General features: G+C 35.9%; 1 protein-coding gene across 5 annotated transcripts in view; it reads left to right on the forward strand.

Annotated features, from left to right (window-relative positions):
- The window catches only part of LOC107474219 (actin-related protein 2/3 complex subunit 2B), a 39,247-nt gene that overhangs the window by 15,483 nt on the left and 5,436 nt on the right, over positions 1 to 18,328 (forward strand). The window lies entirely within an intron of this gene.

The raw sequence follows: 18,328 nt of genomic DNA on the forward strand, positions 1-18,328 counted from the left end.
CATTCCGGCTCACGGTCCAGCCAATATTCATAGCATACACAGCTATTCCGGCTCACGGTTCAATCCAGAACCAGCCAATATTCATAAACAATTACGGCTCTTCGGCCAATGGCATAACAAGCACTTCCACCACCATCCTCCACATCTCACATAATCATCAATGATCCTCATTGATTATTCATTTTCCCTTGCTTCACCCGCAAGTTACCACATCCACTAGCTCCTTCTCTCATAGCTAGGTATATCATAATGATTTAAGATATAAGTGGTTAGATCGGAGGCTTAGAAGTATGAAATTTGGCTTTTAAAACTCAAAAATCAACTTTGGGATGAAAACAGGTCCGCGCGTACGCGCACTCCACGCGCACGCGTGGATGGCCTCAAAAACTTCATCGACGCGCAAGCATCATGCACGCTAACGCGTGGATTAAAACTTTGCCAATCGACGCGTACGCGTCAACCACGCGTACGCGTCAACCACGCGTACGCGTGGGTGTTCTCGTGCCCCAGGCACAACACTGGCACAGTTCTGGCATAACTCTCTGGAAATGGCTGGGCATTGGGTGCAGCACCATCGGCGCGCCCGCGCACATCACGCTCACGCGTGGATGGCATTTTCCGGAAGAACGGCGCGCACGCGCCAAGTGCGCCCACGCGCAAGGGGTCATTCTGCTAAAAATTTTCTAAGTTAAAAGCTGCAGAATTCACCAATTTAAACCCCAATCTCCCGACGGACATAACTTTCTCATTTTAAATCATTTTTCACCCGTTCTTTGAACGGCATGGACATTCCGGATCCAATTTCATTTCTAAATAGATTTGGCACAAAACAGAGATCCGTAGTCCAAGTTATGTCCCACCAAAGTGTGCCCAAAACCATGTTTTTCATAAAAACCACAAAGTGCCATTTTCAATACAAGCCATTTCCAATTCTTTTCGAAATCAATCAAAACATGCCATTTTCATCCCTTTTCTTTGAAATCAATCAAAATATATCAATTTCAACATCAAGCCTCCTCAACTCACACATTGACACTTTACCACAAATTACAAAATCACTATCTCATCAATTTAACCCACTTCACCCAAGTGGCTCAAACTCAAACATATTGACATATCATATACTCTTCCTCATGCCAAATCCAATAACACCAATCCCAATAATTCATTATTGTACACAATCAACATCATACTCACCATAAACATGGTTCAACCCACAATTCAACCATAACCAATCATCAAGCATATATCACAACATGCATATTTCTCATACATCATACCACCAAGGCATCAATAATCATCATCACATATATGACCACATCATATATAATCACTTATCCACAAGCTTTCAAGGCCTCAACACCTCCAAGAACAGATTTTTCACCACCAAACCCTTTTCAAGCTTTTCAAAGTCACCAATCAAGCTCTAATATCCACACATACACATCCTAAGCCACAACCATCATACCCATACACAACATCTCAAAACCCAAACATCATAAAACAACAAAATACACTAGGGTTAGGAACCTTACCACACCCAAGGTCCAAGGAGACAAGATTAATCTTCCCCTTCAAGAGAGTTGGGTCCTATAACATCAAAGAACCCAAAATCTCAATATTTCACCCATGAAACTCGAAAATAAGGGCTGAGATTTCGAACAGAAACTTGTGGCTTACCTCAAGATTGATTGTATGGGTTTTGTAGAGCTCTCTGCGGTGAACGCATGGCCACAAATGGAGCGGCAATCGGAGCTCTAGATCAAAAGTTATGGTGGTTTGAAGATTATGATGGTTTGAAGATCAACCAAGGGAGAGAACTTGAGAGAGTGTTCTTCCTCCCTTTCTCTCAAATTTCAGCTTGTGTGTGTAACAAATGAGGAGAGAGAGTGCTGAAAACTAGGGTTTTGGTTAAGTTATGTTGGGCCAAGGGCCCACTTTGGGTCCAATTGGCCCGGTTTGGCCCGTTCGGTCCAATCTTGGTCCGAATTATATAAAATTGGTACCAAAATTCTCGTCTCAATCTCCTCTATCATATTTAACCATAAAAATCACATTTTGGGCTTTCTAGAATAAATTCTCATTTATGGGTTAATTAGCCGTTAATTAACCAGGTTTTACACGCACATCAGTGTTGTGAAATTGGAAAAATTGTGTTAGGGTTGGGGTTAGGGATTTAGGTTATTCATGATTTTGATTCTGAACGCCATCCAAGCGTTCGTCTGGGAGAGATCGAAGACCAACGCGCCTCCACAATCAACCATGAAACTCACACGCGCCGTCCGAACAAGCCTCCATGGAGCTGGCGCATCCACTCGAAAGAACCTTCCAAGATGAACTCGAAGGCTCGATCCCTAACGGTGGTGAAGAAATCACTGAATTCGGTAACAAATGAGGTAAATCAAAGCGAGCCACAACATGAACAAAGCATATGAGATCGAATTTCGCTCCTCAAACCACAGTAACAACAGCAGCAGCAAAAAGAGAAAATAACAACAAGGACAACACAGAAGAAGAAGGAAGAGTATCACGATTTAGTAACAGGAGTGAACCAGGTGATGAATGTATGCTGTTCTGCTTAAAATATTTAGAGGGACGCGTAAAATTTTAAAAGAAAATATTGAATTATTTTAGGCAACGATTATAATGAGAAGTCTGTTAAAAATTTAAAAGCATCTTTCATAAAGGGTAATATATGAAAACCATAAGCGTTGCTTGATTAATTTACTAAAGTAATGCTTTTTACATGTTTTCTAATTGATCAAAGAGAACGCTTATGACACGTTAGTTAATAAAGAGTTACAATAGCCTTATTCTTTTGCAATAAATTTTAAAAGTTGTTTTTGATTATTATAGACAATATTTTTTAAGTGTTGTCTGTACTACATGTTGCAATAGCTCAAAAATATTGTAATGTATATAAGAAAATTTATATTTTCAAATATATATATATATATATATAAGAGTATTTAAAAATAAGCGCAACTCACACCACACCGAGAGACAAGAAATATATTATATTTCAAATACTTTAGTTTTAGTTGTCCAATAATCTTATTTCATTGTCATTATAGACAAGAAAGATATTATACACATAAATATAGTCTTTTACATATATTGGTTACCAATAAGATAAGTATTAGCAAAATTGTATTACTTATCTTATTCAAATTGTAAAAGAAATATATCTATACTTATTTGGTTTACAATGACAACCAAATAAATAATAAAGTACAAAAATGTGATCCTTCACTTCATGCCTAAATTAGTAATAATGCAGCCATGTATAACTCGTGTATTTTGTAAAATTTTATCGCACAAAACTTTATGCAATAGTCATAGATCAGGAATGGTGAGACATTATGATGTTTGAAAACAAAATACATACATATATTTAAAATACATATATTTAAAAGATAATAATATAGCTAGGAGCTTATAAAAAAATAACAACACAAAAATTGTATTACATTTGAAACGTTGAAGAATAACAAGTGTCGACATATAAAAAAGAGCGAAACATATAAATATATACATAGGATTTAAAAGGAGATACATATCAATACTAGTCTCAACCTACGAAGACAAAACCGGCTAAATAGTATAATACATCCTAAAAAAATACAAAATACAGCTTGTTTCTCTATAATCAACCTCTAAGAGGGATATACAATTACAATGTACAAAAGTGGAGAACAATAACATCTAAAGCAAAATGAAAATTTCAAAAGACAATATTCACTTCCAAGAGAAAACCAACACACTCAACAAGGTGCATCACGTGATGTATCTGTAAAATAAACAATTACCAAAACGGGTGAGAATTAAAAGGTTTCCAGTAGGGTAATAATTCCAAATAGAGATTATGTCAAAAGACATGAACCCGCTAGGCAATCCTATACTCAAAACAACCCAAAATTCAAGCCTAGGGTTCTTCTAAACCAAACAGGATAATCAAAATCTAAAAACTCAACTAATTAATGATCTTAGATTTTCAATTCCCCTCAATACAAGTCATTAGTCTTCTCATTATCTCAATGATTTTAATAGTAGTAGCAAACACAAGTAGGAAAATCAACCACAAACAAAAACAAATACATCAAATAGAGCAAATAACAGTTAAGTAGAAAATTAATCACATAGGCAAACCAAATACAATAAACAAACTCAAATAATGTCACATAAATTTAGATGATGCATGCCTGTCCTACTATCCATGAGCTCACGTGTCGGTTATTACGCCAAACCCAACACAAAATCTGGTTGACACCATGGATCGGTATCTCGGTGCGCATTACAGGAGGAATTATCAATCATGATACCATTAACTCAACGGAGAATGTCGTCTCACCTTCTCCCAGAGTTATAAACGTGTCAAACAACAGAGGTTGTCGTCTTACATCAATGGAGAGTGTCGTTTCACCTTTCATCTGAGAGAATATAGGCATTACGTATCGTCGTCCCCACGTCATACCGCAACCACGAAACAAGCAGGATGAAACCTCCGTTCTTACCCGGTGCTAGGGGTGCACATGGGGTCAGGTGAAGCTAGGTTCGCCGTGACCCGAATCTGACCCTAAATAATGACTGGGTCTATTTATGAGACCCTTATCCGGCCTTAGACCCAATGAAATCGTGTTACTTTCGGGCCACACTTAAGCCGGGTCTAGACCGGGTGAAGCCCGGATCTTAATCAACTTTATCACGACATCACCAAAAATTAGATTCTACATCTTTTGAACCTCTAAATTTTGGAAAATAATTATTCCATAACATTGCAACATTCACATAATAATAATTTAGAATCTAATAATAATAATAATTTAAAATTTAATAATAATAATTATGTCAATTACACACTAAACATTCAAAGTTTAAAAGACAATTAAAACAAAGTTAACAACCAACGCAAGATTAACATAATAATAATAATTTATAGTGTCATACCAACCAATAACAACAAACTATTAAGTAGCAAACAACTACAGAATAAAATTCATTTGATTCGTAGCTTGCTCTCAAGGTTGTGAACTTGATTCTTGTTGTGTGGATGTGTTAGTAACATCTGCAAAATATAAAAATTAGTCTCTCAAGATTATCATATAAATTAAATTAAATAATGAAAAAAATAAAGACATCATAAATTAAATATACCATTAACAATCTTGCCACTTGACGAACGGATATTTGTGTAGTCTAGAATTCACAAATAAGTTCTCGTTGAAAGTATAGCTTCTAAACCAACAAGAATCCTTTCGTATAAAAGTTTGGTTATCACTTAAGAAAACCCAATAAAAATAATAACCAAAGTATTTAAACATCGGGTCGTCTCTCAAGGAATTGCAGGGAAGTGTATTTATTATTGGTTATGCGTTTTCTGGGAAATTTGGAGTTTGGGCAATGGGCACATAAAGCCTTGACTAGGAGAAGATTAATCTGAAGTTCTATCCTTGTTGGATATTCCCAAGTGTAATGGTAAGAGGTTGCTATTCTACTTGGTTATCCTTTACTGATTAAAGGAAAGTCAAGTAAGTTGGGAGCCAACTTCTATTCACAAGTCCTAATCCTCTCCCTTGGGAAGGGTTAGTGTTAGTAACTAGAAAGTTGGCCAACAACTTCCAATTACCAATTAACTCTTAAGTATTCCAACTCAAGGGTCTCAAATATTAATCTAACTCCAACGTCAAGTTGAGAGCCTACTCCATTGACATGGATGCCAATTTTGCATACATGTGAAGGGAATAGAAAGAAGACATGGCAATTAAACAAATAATAAAATTAAATGGAAAAATACTTCTTGCATTAATAAATCTTAAAAACAATCCAATTGTAATTCTGAACAGAGATTAAGGATATGAAAGAGCAAGGGAAAAAGGAAACAAACTAGAATGATAAAAAATTCAACGGAGGTAGTAACTCTGTTAATATCCAACTCAAAAGCATAAAATCTTAAATCCTAAAACCTAGAGAGAGGAGAGAGCCTATCTCTCTAGAAAACTACATCTAAAACCTAAAATTGTGTAAATGAGAAGTTGTGATCGATGAATGACTGGATTTCCCCACTCTGTAGCCTTTAATATGTATTTTCTGGGTCGAAAATTGGGTCAAAAATAGCCCAGAAATTGCCCTCAACGATTTTTGATACGTTCAGCACGGCGTTCTGTCACGCGTATGCGTCGTCCACGCGTACACGTGGATTGAACTTTCGCTAGGTCACGCGTAGGCGTGCTTTGCGCGTGCGCATCCCTAAACGTCAGATCAAATTTGGCAAATTATATATCGTTGCGAAGTCCCGAATGTTAGCTTTCCAACACAACTAAAACCGCCTCATTTGGACCTTTGTAGCTCAAGTTATGGTCGATTTAGTACGAAGAGGTCAGGCTGGACAGGTCAGCAATTCCTTCAGTTTCTTCTATTGCTTCCACTTTTGCATGCTTCCTTTCCATCCTCTAAGCCATTCCTGCCCTATAAACCTTGAAAACACTTAACACACATATCAAGGCATCGAATGGTAATAAGGGATAATTAAACATAGCAAAATTAAGGCCAAAGAAGCATGTTTTCAATCATAGCACAAAATCAGGAAGGAAAATGTAAAACATGCTATTTCTATGAATAAGTGTGAGAATAGTGGATAAAATCCACTCAATGAAGTATAAATTGTACCATGAAATAGTGGTGCATCAAATCTCTCCACACTTAAACATTAGCATGTCCTCATGCAAAGCTCAAGAGAAGCTATAAGAGTGAAGAAGAATGGTAGAAAGTATGAGATGCAACCTATAAATGCAACTATGTGCTAAGATATTTCTATCTACTTGGTTAAAAGAAATAAGCTCTTCAAGACAAACATAAATCAGATTTCACTAATTCAAATTATACAATAAAAGACAAGTAAACTTGTAAGAAGATAGCTCATGAAAACAGTGAACATAGAATTAAGCATTGAACCCTCACAAGAAGTGTATATGCACTCTAATCTCTCAAGTGTCTAGGGTCAATCACTCTACTCTTCTCTAATCATGCTTTCTAAAACTTTGTTCTTCATCTAACCAATCAAAAAGTATTTAGTATACCAATGCAAACATCATGAGGTCTTTTCAAGGTTATAATGGGACTAAGGTAAGGGTGAGGATATATGTATGGCCATGTGAGCTAAAATATGAATCTTTGATTAACCTAAGCTCTCACCTAACACACATACACACTCTATGTAACTCTAAAATCTTGCCTAGCTAACCAAAATTCCCACTTTTGCATTACATACTCATGTATCAACTTTTCTTCAATTTTATCACATATGCATTGATCATTTATTAAACTTAACATTGGGGTAATTTTGTCCCCTTATTCACTTGTTTACTTAATTATTTGAATATTTTTGGTTTTTCTCTTTTCCTTTTTTTTTTAAAGCAAACATAACATATCAATGCACATGAGTTTTTAATTTTTCTGGTCTCACATGAGTAGGTACCCAAATTCCCAATATTTTGTTAATAAAACACTGTATACTTTCATCAACCCAAGTTTCCATAGTTTCCCACACTTAATTGGCACACAATCTCTAACTTAAGCTAACCAAAGATTCATTTGGGGTAATTAATTATTTTTCTGCTTAAGACTAGTGATGTGGTAAAATATAGAACAAACGGGGATTAAAAGGCTCAAGGTGGCAAACAAAGGTGATTGAAAGGGTAGGCTATTTGGGATAAGTGAGCTAACAACAAATGATGGTCTCAATCATATGCAAGCATGTAAATACACTAAACAATGGACATATAGAATGAAAAAATATAGATTACAATCATAGAGAAGAAAATACACAAGAACAAAAATTTATGGCTAAATAATGTAACCATATAATTAAGCTCAAGTCTCATAGGTTGTGTGTTCTTAGCTATAAACTATGTTCCAAATACAAGCTTCAAACAAGTTTAACACAAATTTTTAATTTAAATTAGTGAAAAATTGTAAAAAGGGTCTTGAAAAGAAACTCATTACTTTAACCAAGCAATGGTAAAATATGCACAAAAATCAAACAAACATGCAATCAAACATGCAAATGCAACAATGAACTACAAAGAAAATTAAACAATGGTGTTGAAAAGAAGGTAACTAACCCCTGGAAGTTGGTATCGACCTCCCCACACTTAAAGCTTGCATCATCATCGGTGCATGCTAAGATGTGCAAGTGGACGGGTAGCTCCAACTGACGCTTGTAGATGGAGGCGCCTTAGCTGGAGGTCTCTTGGTTCCACTCCTTGCTGGTGTCTTGTCAGTGCCCTTCTCTTTTCCTTTCTTGGTACCAATGCCTAAGGAAGAAGAAAAAGGAAGAGTGTGAAATATAGATAACTAAGACTGGAAGGGAGAAAATTCCAAGTGATAATGAATGCCAAAGAAAAGATAATGGCTTAAATACATGGTAGCTACAACATGTAGGTAAGACATCAATTTAGATCATGTAGGCAATTCAGAATAATAAGATGCAGGAGGGTAAAAACATACAAGTAACAGGCATGAGAAGCATAACTTAAGCATCAAGTAATAAATGTTCCAAACTAAAGAGCACTTGTTATGATGACAATTGTGAATGATAACCCCAAATACATGTGGAGTGCAATGTGAGAATAAAAATGAAAAGAATGAGTCCAAATATATATGAGAGCCAAACTTAAATGTCAATTGTCAAATCAATCCTTATAATATCCACAGGTTCAAAATAATAAAATAGTACCCAAATAAAATTCCAATACCAGCATAAAAATGCATGAGAAGAACTCATAGATAACTAAGGTAACATGAAATAAATAAATGCAATAATGGAAAGAAGGGGGACAGAGTAGATGGGGGGAAGAAAAGAAGGGGCAACGAGAGAAGAAAGGAGAAGGGAATGAAAAACGGGGTATGATGTGCGCGTGGGCATCACGCGTACGCGTGAAGACTGAGTTGGCCGTTCGATGCGTAAGCATCGCCAACACGTACTCGTGGGTGTTCTGGAAGCAAAAGTACGTGCACACGTCAGGGACGCGTACGCGTGGGTGAGGTTGTGCCTCTAGCATAGTACCAGCCCTGGACCATCACAACTCTCTGTTCAGCACGCTTTTACGCCAATTTTTCATGCGCACGCATACGCGTCGCAGACGCTTATGCATGGGTTGAACGTTTTTCAGGGGACGCATACGCGTGAGGCATGCGTACGCGTGAGGCACGCGTACGCGTGGGGTGGCTTGTGCGCCACGCATTCCTCCCGCGCGTCTCTCACGTAACTCTCTGTTCAGGTGCGCATACACAAACGACGCGTGCGCGTCGTAGACGCTTGCGCGTCGATCTCCCCCCTTTTTTGTTTATATATATATATAATGCAAAATGCAGAATACAGAATGTAGATGATTATACAGAAATTATGAGTGAATATTGTGAAAAACAAAAGAAAATAAAACTAGGAATGAAAAGGGACAATTATACCATGGTGGGATGTCTCCCACCTAGCACTTTTAGTTAAAGTCCTTAAGTTGGACATTCGGTGAGCTCCTTGTCATGGTGGCTTGTGCTTGAACTCGTCTTGAAACTTTCACCAATGCTTGGGCTTCCAATAAGCTTTATCAATACCAGCTAAATTCCTCAAGCTTTGATGGAGTTCTTCACAAGCTTTGAGCTCCCAAAATTGATCCTCATATATTCCTGGATCCCAAATCTTGATTCTACACCCGTCTTCAAGTTGATCATCATGATTCCATCCGGGTGGTAAGCAATCCGAATTCTCACTAAGGCATCCAAATAGCTTCTTAGACCCATTCATTCGAGTTTTACACCAACCATTGCATTTAAATTTTGCGCTCCCAACCACAACGAACCTAGGATTGTGTTGCCAACTACTAACCATCTCCCTCTTACTCTTAGAGCCACAAAGAGCTCTAAGCTGACCATCTGTCTCAAGTAAACCATATTCAAGTGGGAAAGTAAAGGTCAAGGATGAGAATTTTACCCACTTGAATATTGTATTGGATGGTAATGGGTTTGGGAGAGGTGTTTCCACTGGGCTTACAAGCTCCATTTCCTTGTGCTCTTCTTTGGATTCTTCCACCTCTTTGCAAGACTTTTCAATTGCAACCGCTTCTTCTTGGTAGCTTTCTTCCAATTCAATCTCTTCTTCATTTTTTACCAAGGGCATGGGAGAGGGTTCAATTGTAGATAAGGATTCATTAACAGGTAGACTTGCTCCATGATCATCTTCACCAAGGAAACTTGTTTCTTGATCTATTCCGTCCAATTCTTCATATGGAACATGTCTTGGAGGTCGTGCACTATCCTCCTCAACATCAATTTCAATCTTCTTGGGGGAATGTTCCACAGCTCTAGATTCCTATAGGGGTTCAGCATCTCCTAAGTCTTCAACCATGTTTTCCTCTTCAACTATTGCAGCTTCCTCCACTTGTTCTCATACAAAGTCACGTTCCTCATTGTCCACTGGCGTTTCTAGTGTCTCCTCCATGCTACACACTTCATTAGATTCTTCATATGTAGCTATGGGAGTTCCTTGAGTGTCTAGCCGTTGGGAGGCTAATCGACTTATTAACTCGCCCAAGGCGGCCGCGAAATTTAGCATATTCTCCTGGAACTCCTGTGTTTTCCCTTGCATCTATCTTTCCTCTGAAAGAAGAACATTTGTAGTGTCATCCATGGGAGATCGGGATGGATAAGAGGGTCTATTATCTAGGAGGGAAGGTTCATGATATGAGGGTGGTCCATCATAATAAGGATGTAGTGGTTCAACACTCTCCATCTTGTCCACTTGTTGTGCAACACACTTCAATTCCTTGTTCTCCAGTTGAGATTCTTTATCTATGGAAGCTTCGTGTGTTTTTCGGCTTACCACTTGCTCAAATTGATGAACGGTTGCTTGAAATTGATCCAGTGTGTCCTTGAGGCGATCCCGTGACTCTTGTTCCTCTTGGATAACGTAATTGGGATCATAAGACTCTTGGATTGATGGATATGGACATGGTGCATATGGAAGTGGTGGTTCTTGGGAGTAATTAGGTGAAATTGGGGTGGTTTTATGTATGGTTCATAAGATGGGTGGTATGGTGGGTAATGATTAGGATCATAGAAGGATGTTTGGTAGTGGGCGGCTTGTGAGTGTGGTGGTTTAAAGTTATGTTGAAGAGGGGGCTCATAGGTATAGTGTGGTGGGTGTTGATTGTCACGGAAAGGTCCACCATAACCATTGCCTTGATATGCATCACAGAATGGTTTTTGCTTGTAACCCATCGGAGGAGTTTATTGCCAAGAGGGCTGATCAAATCCTTGTGGCGCCTCCCATCTTTGGTTGTTCCAACCTTGATGCATGTTCTCATTGTAATCTCCTCTTCCTGCAATAGAATGGTAACCAGACTCATAGCCAAACAGGTGAGAGTTCATAGTAGCTAAAGAAAATAAAAATAAAAACTAATAAAAATAAGCAATTAAGTACTTAACTAACAAAAACTAGCAAACAAGCAAAAAGCAAATATGGAAAGCAAATATTTACAATAACCAATAATAAGGCACACGTTTGCAAGTCCTTGGCAACGGCGCCATTTTTTTACGAACAGACTTTTGTGTGGTCTAGAATTTCACAAATAAGTTCTCGTTGAAAGTATAACTTCTAAACCAACAAGAATCCTTTCGTATAAAAACTTGGTTGTCACAAGTAACAAACCCCTAATAAAATTGATAACCAAAGTATTTAAACCTCGGGTCATCTCTCAAAGAATTGCAGGGAAGTGTTCTTGTTATTGGTTATGTAAAAGTATATTTTGGGGTTTTTAGGATAAGAAGCAAGAATAGTAAATGGCAAAAGGAATAAACTAATAACTAGAAATGCTCTTGGCAAGGTATGAGAGCTGGATGTCCTATCCTAGTTATCCTTATCAATTGTGATGAGAATTATTCATTGCTCCCACTTGGTCAACCTCTAACTATGAAGGTATGTCAAGTGGATAAATCAATTTGATTTCCCAAGTCCTAGTCAACTCCTATAGAAAGACTAGAGTTAGTGGAATTCAAATCAACTAGCAAACATAACAATTATCCATCAACAAAGGAGTTTGATAACTCAAGTGTCACCAATTACTCAAGCAAAGCCAAGAGATTCAATAACAACAAATGGAGAAACAAACAATAAACATGAAATACCTCAAATTGCATTAATAAGAGAAATCAAATCTAACATGAAAACTCATAAATTAAAGTAATAGAATAAATAAAAGTAGAAGAGAAACTAAATTAAAGGAACATTAAACCTGGATTGAAAGAGAAATAAACCTAAAACTAAGAGAAATCCTAAATCCTAAAACCTAGAAAGAGGAGAGAGCCTCTCTCTCTAGAAAACTACATCTAAAACCTAAAATTATGTGAATGAATGTTGTGAAGAATGAATGACTGGATTTTCCCACTCTGTAGCCTCTAATATGTATTTTCTGAGCCGAAAACTGGGTCAAAAATAGCCAAGAAATCGCCCCCAGTGATTTCTGATACGTCCAGCATGTGGCTTTGTTACGCGTACACGTCGCCCACGCGTACGTGTCACTTGTCTGCGGCACAATCTATGCGTGCGTGTCGCCTAACAGCAAGGAAACTATATCAAATTATATATTGTTGCAAAGCTCCGGATGTTAGCTTTCCAACGCAACTAAAACCGCCTCATTTGGACCTCTGTAGCTCAAGTTATGGTCAATTGAGTGCAAAGAGTTTAGGGCTGACAGCTTTGCAGTTCGTTCAGCTTCTTGTATTCCTTCCACTTTTGCATGCTTTCTTTCCATTCTCTAAGTTATTCCTGCCTTGTAATCTCTGAAAAAACTTAACACACATATCATGGCATCGAATGGTAATAAGAGAGGATTAAAATTAGCTAAATTAAGACCAAAGAAACATGTTTTCAATGATAGCACAAAATCAGGAAGGAAAATGTAAAACATGCAATTTACATGAATAAGTGTGAGAATAGTGGATAAAATCCACTCAATTAAGCACAAGATGTACTACAAAATAGTGGTGCACCATCACTACTATCAAATTGATCAAACTCAAGTTTTTCAAATATCTGCTTAGAAGGATACAACCAACTTTGAGTGCAGTTTAAAGCTTCTGCCATTTTTTGTGACAAAGAGCTACGGCAAAGATCAACCACACGCCCACCAGTACTAAAACATGATTCAGATGCAACAGTTGAAACTGGAATACCAAAGACATCATGGACTATGGGAGAAAGAATTTTATATTTTGATCCATTTAACTTCCACCATGCCAATATATCAAAATTCTCATCTTCGACATCCACAGGATCTTCGGCTAAATATTTCTCAACATCAGATTTGTTATCTGCATTAGCTTTTTCCTTCTTTTATTTTTTCCACAAAATTCACTCTATTTGTAGCAACACACTTAGCACTAGACTGACTACTACTATCTTTATCATCCAAAGAAGCTCTAGAGGAACTGCCACCATCATCAAGAACTTTATTATCTACAATTTCTTTTGAATAAAATTTGTACAATGTCTCCAATGTAAATTTTACAAAACTAGTCATACTAGTAGCCACTTCCTTATCATATACATCCTCCAAACACCAAGAAAGATAATCAAGTTTGTATCGAGGATCTAAAACAACAGCAACAAGTATCAAAGGATTAAACTTGTCAACTGGTCCCCAATATTTATCGTATTTAGCCTTCATAGAGCATGCCATAGTTCCCAATAATTCAGAATTGTTGTGGTTACAAGATGTTAGTTGAGAATTTATAGATGCAATTTCATGAAAGTATTTGTTTGAAGTAACATGTAAAGAAGATGAAAAACACAGTAATCTCATAGAAGATTCTCAAAAAATCAATGAATAGCCTAACATGTTGCCAATCAAGTACCGTGGGTGGACCAACTTTCTTTTTACCCCCACTATCCTCTCCAAACTATCTAAAAAAATCAATTTCTTGATTATAAAGTCTATCAAAAGCTTTTTCAAAATTTTCAGCATGTTCTAACATTAGATAGGTGGAATTCCATCTAATTGAAACATCTAAACAAACAAGACTTTTAGACTCTATCAACATAGCCTCAATGTATTCTTTAAATTTTTTAATTCTTTGGAGAGAAGATCTAACATACCTAACAGCATTCTAAATGCTTTCAATGGAGGCATGTTGCTCTTTAATTCCTTCATTCACTATCAAGTTGAGAACATGAGCACAACACCTCATTTGCAAATATTTTCCTCCACACACCAATCCACCCCTTGCAGCTAATTTTCTTTGAAGGTAAGTGATAGCCCCATCATTTGAAGATGCATTGTCTAATGTGATTGTGAAGACCTTTTCAATTCTCCACTCTCTCAAACATGTCTCAATTTCTCTCCCTATTGTTTCTCCTTTGTGGTTCTCAATCAAGCAAAAGTTGAGAATTCTCTTTTGTAGCTTCCATTCGTCATCAACAAAATGTGTAGTTAGACTCATGTAGCTATAATTTTGATTTGATGTCCAACAATCTGATGTCAAACAAACTCGAGCACATGACTTTGCCAACCAAGATTTAAGTTTTTTCTTCTCATAAATAAAGCTGAAAGCAATCTCTTGACATTGTCATCTTGGATAGTACAGTGAATCTTGGCTCAAATCGATTAATCATTTTGCGAAACCCAATCCCTTCGACCACTTTAAAAGGATGTTCATCAAGGATAAAAAACTCAGCCATTGCCTTCCTACAATCTTCCAAGCTATAGCCATTGACTTTGAAAATTTTGCCGGCTTCACATTCTTCAGCAACCGTAGGCATATAGCCATGAAGTGTCCCATTTTTGCCTGCTTTTGTAAATATCCACTTGTGAGAAATTTTTAAGTGTTTATTCAAAGAATTTGTGCCATGTCTAGTTGGATGACATATATATACTTTTCGACAGTGATTACATTTGGCCTTATGCTCTCCATTGGTCTCGCTAAATGGAAGCTGTTTAAAATGTGTCCAAACATAAGACTTTTTTCCTTGCGAGTAGCCTGCTGTCCCTCATTAGCTTGCTGTCCCTCAACAGCAGCAACCTCATACTCTATGTCCATAGCTTTATTGTCCTCAGTACTTTGGACTGCAATACAACTAGGATTTCCTCCTCCCATTTATGTTTCTTTAAACATAAAAAAGATTCATATAACAATATATCTAAAAAAAACTAAACATACTTAAACAACTGATCATAAATTCAATATATCTAAATAAAACTGAGCATACTTAAACAAGTGTTTAGTCTCATCATTTAACAATAACAAATGCAAAAAGAATTAAATGTTTAATTTACTAATCCAAAAAAAAAACATAACAAATAATAAAGATTCATAAGTATGTCAGTCTCATTTTTATTATTGTTAGACTTAAGTGAAGTAAGGCATAGAGCCATAGATAATAATTGAAGGTAGGTTGAAATGCACGTGAGGAATGAGGCAGAGCAGTTAGCATTACTCAATATTCACCAAAGCTGCTAAGCATTACTCACAATAACATAAAGTGCACAAACTAGAAAATTCAATTTTTAAATAACAATCAATTTTGAAGTGGAAGAGATCAATTATAATTATTAGCGGTGCAAATTATAAAACTAAAATTATTATTCCTACTTCCAATAATTTGCTAAGGCAGCCAATAATTATAATTGTAAATTATTTTTCCTACTTCCAATTCCTCTCAATTGTTAATTCCTATCTCTAATCAACAACTTCTTGCTACTTTCGTCTAGCCCATAATTCTCATAAATTCATAATTAAAGTACTCAAAATACAAACCAGAAAATTAAACACAAAAAATCAATTTTGTTAGGTTTTTTCAAAATTAAATCAATTACGACAAGAAAAATATCAACAATTTCATTAGTTCTTCCTAAAAATGAACAAAACAAACAAAATAGGTAAAATATTTAGCACCCAATAGGCCAGTAGTTGCAAGAAAAAAATGAAAATCAACGGTTTTTAGCAAAAACAAATTACCTGCTATGCGTCTTGCGATGAACACTACGTTGGTGAAAATTCTAAGTCTCTGAGAGGTGATTGAAGGCGAGTTACTGGTGCGTGCGGTGTTTGATGGTCAGCAGTTGTGGTGGTTGATTAGACTTGGTGGAGAAGGAGGAAGAAGGTAAAAAAAGGGACTGCAAAAAAATTAAAGAAGATTGGTAGTGAAGGAGAGAGTGAGGTAAGATTAAGAAGCACAAATGACATGGAAGTGTGGAGGAGGAGCTCTCCGCTGACCGTTGGGGCTATAGCGCTGCGCCTCAAGGAAAGTGGGAAACGTTTTTAAAGTGAGAGAGAGTGTGTTGTGTGCTGTGCCCTAACCCCTAAATATTGTGGGCTGTGAAATGTGAAGCCTGAAGCCCTGAAGAGTGAAATTGTGGAGTGTGGACATTAAACACAAAGGCAAGAAACAATAAAAAATAATGCATATATTTTTTTTACTGTACGCCTACACGGGTCCAACGGGCCGAGACCGGGTGACCCGAGACTTAGCCCGAACCTGATTTAATAAATAATTGGGGCCATCTATTGAAACCTCGGGTCTGACCGGGCCATAACGAAGCCGGATCAAATTAGCTCTGAAGTCACCGGGCCCGGTCCGGGTCTTGTGCACCCCTACCCGATGTAGGTGTCAAAACAAAATAAATTCAATAGGCAAGCGAGATAATATCCAGACATTGTCATAAACAGATATTCAATTAGAGTAAAGTATTATTTTTTTCCCCAATGTTTGAGGTAAATTCTAAAGTTGTTCCTAATGTTTCAATCGTCCTATTTAAGTTCCTAACGTTTTAAAATTGGCTCAATGTTGTCCTACTATTACTCTGTTAGGGATCCATTAACAGAATTGACGACGGGACAAAATTGAGATGATTTTAAAACGTTAGCGACTTAAATAGAACGAAAACGTTGGGAACAAAAACAATATATAAAAATAAATTTTAATTTTATCTTTTAATAATATCAATTTTTTTACTATACATAGTACTCCATTATTTTTTAATTACATATAAGTAAATTACACTTAATCACATTACTTTCATTTTAAATAAATTTATATTTTTATAATTTTATATTTAAAGATTTTTAGTCATCAGGGACAAGTGCTTCCACTAAAATTTAAAATTTTGTGAATAGTACAAAATAATATTTATTTGTTTTTATTAAATTATTAAATATGACTTCACAATAATTTTTTATTTAATTTTTGGTATTTAATAGTCAATTTAAAAATTTTATAGTAGATGTTATTAGAGTTATCAATCATCAATTTAAATGAAATTGGTGTTCTTTCTTAGAAATCGACTCGAAAGAGTATTATTTATCTTCTTTTAAAATTAGCTTTAATTTTTCTCGTAGCATTGCATTAATTTGAAAGAACTTTCTCAACTATGAATATCAATAAGAATTGGCTTCTAATTGTATGAGAAGTAAGTTTTTAAATAATTATTTAGTGATATATATAAGAAAAGAGACATTTTAATTGTATTGTTAAAAAAAATTACTCAATTTTTTAAAATATAAAACTTAAAAAATAAAATTTTAAATTATATATTATTATTTAAATTACTATTTTAGTGTTTTGATTTTTTTAGTATCTTAATTTATAAATTATATATTTTAAAGCCTAATCATATTTTACAATAATAAAATTTAATTATAACAATAATCATGCTATATGTACATAAAAAATAACTATCTGTATAGGATACATATTGAAATACAAAATGAGTCCTGCTTTGGAGCCAATGGAATATTTGTACAATGTGTACAATGGGCTATTGAGTTAAAAAATGAACATTATCCATACAGGGATAATAAATATGATTTTGGGGTTCATCAAAGGTCGAATTCGAACTCTTGACCCTTCGGATCTAGAGCTCTGATACCATGTCATGATACTACTCATTCCAAAAGTTTAAGCTGATAGAAAAAAGTAACACTAATGGTTATATCTCTAATACTGAACCGGACATCCTTAAACCTCCATTGTACACATTGTACAAATATTCCATTGGCTCCTATACTTCCTCATACAAAATACATGCTAATGAGTTATAGTTCAAATGACATAGCCTTCCCATACTTATCTAAGAGGTTGCGGGTTCGAGTCTCCCTATCTTTGGTAAAAAAAGAAAATACAAAATACACATTGAAAATGAGTTAAACAACACATGTATTTATACACAATACATAATGATTAATGGATAATTGATAGTTGAGTTTTGCTAATGAGTTATAATTCACATGGCATAGTCTCTCCATACTCATTTAGAGGTTGCGGATTCGAGTCAATCTTTGG

This window comes from Arachis duranensis, chromosome 2, assembly GCF_000817695.3.
Source record: "Arachis duranensis cultivar V14167 chromosome 2, aradu.V14167.gnm2.J7QH, whole genome shotgun sequence".
NCBI classification, from domain to species: domain Eukaryota; kingdom Viridiplantae; phylum Streptophyta; class Magnoliopsida; order Fabales; family Fabaceae; genus Arachis; species Arachis duranensis.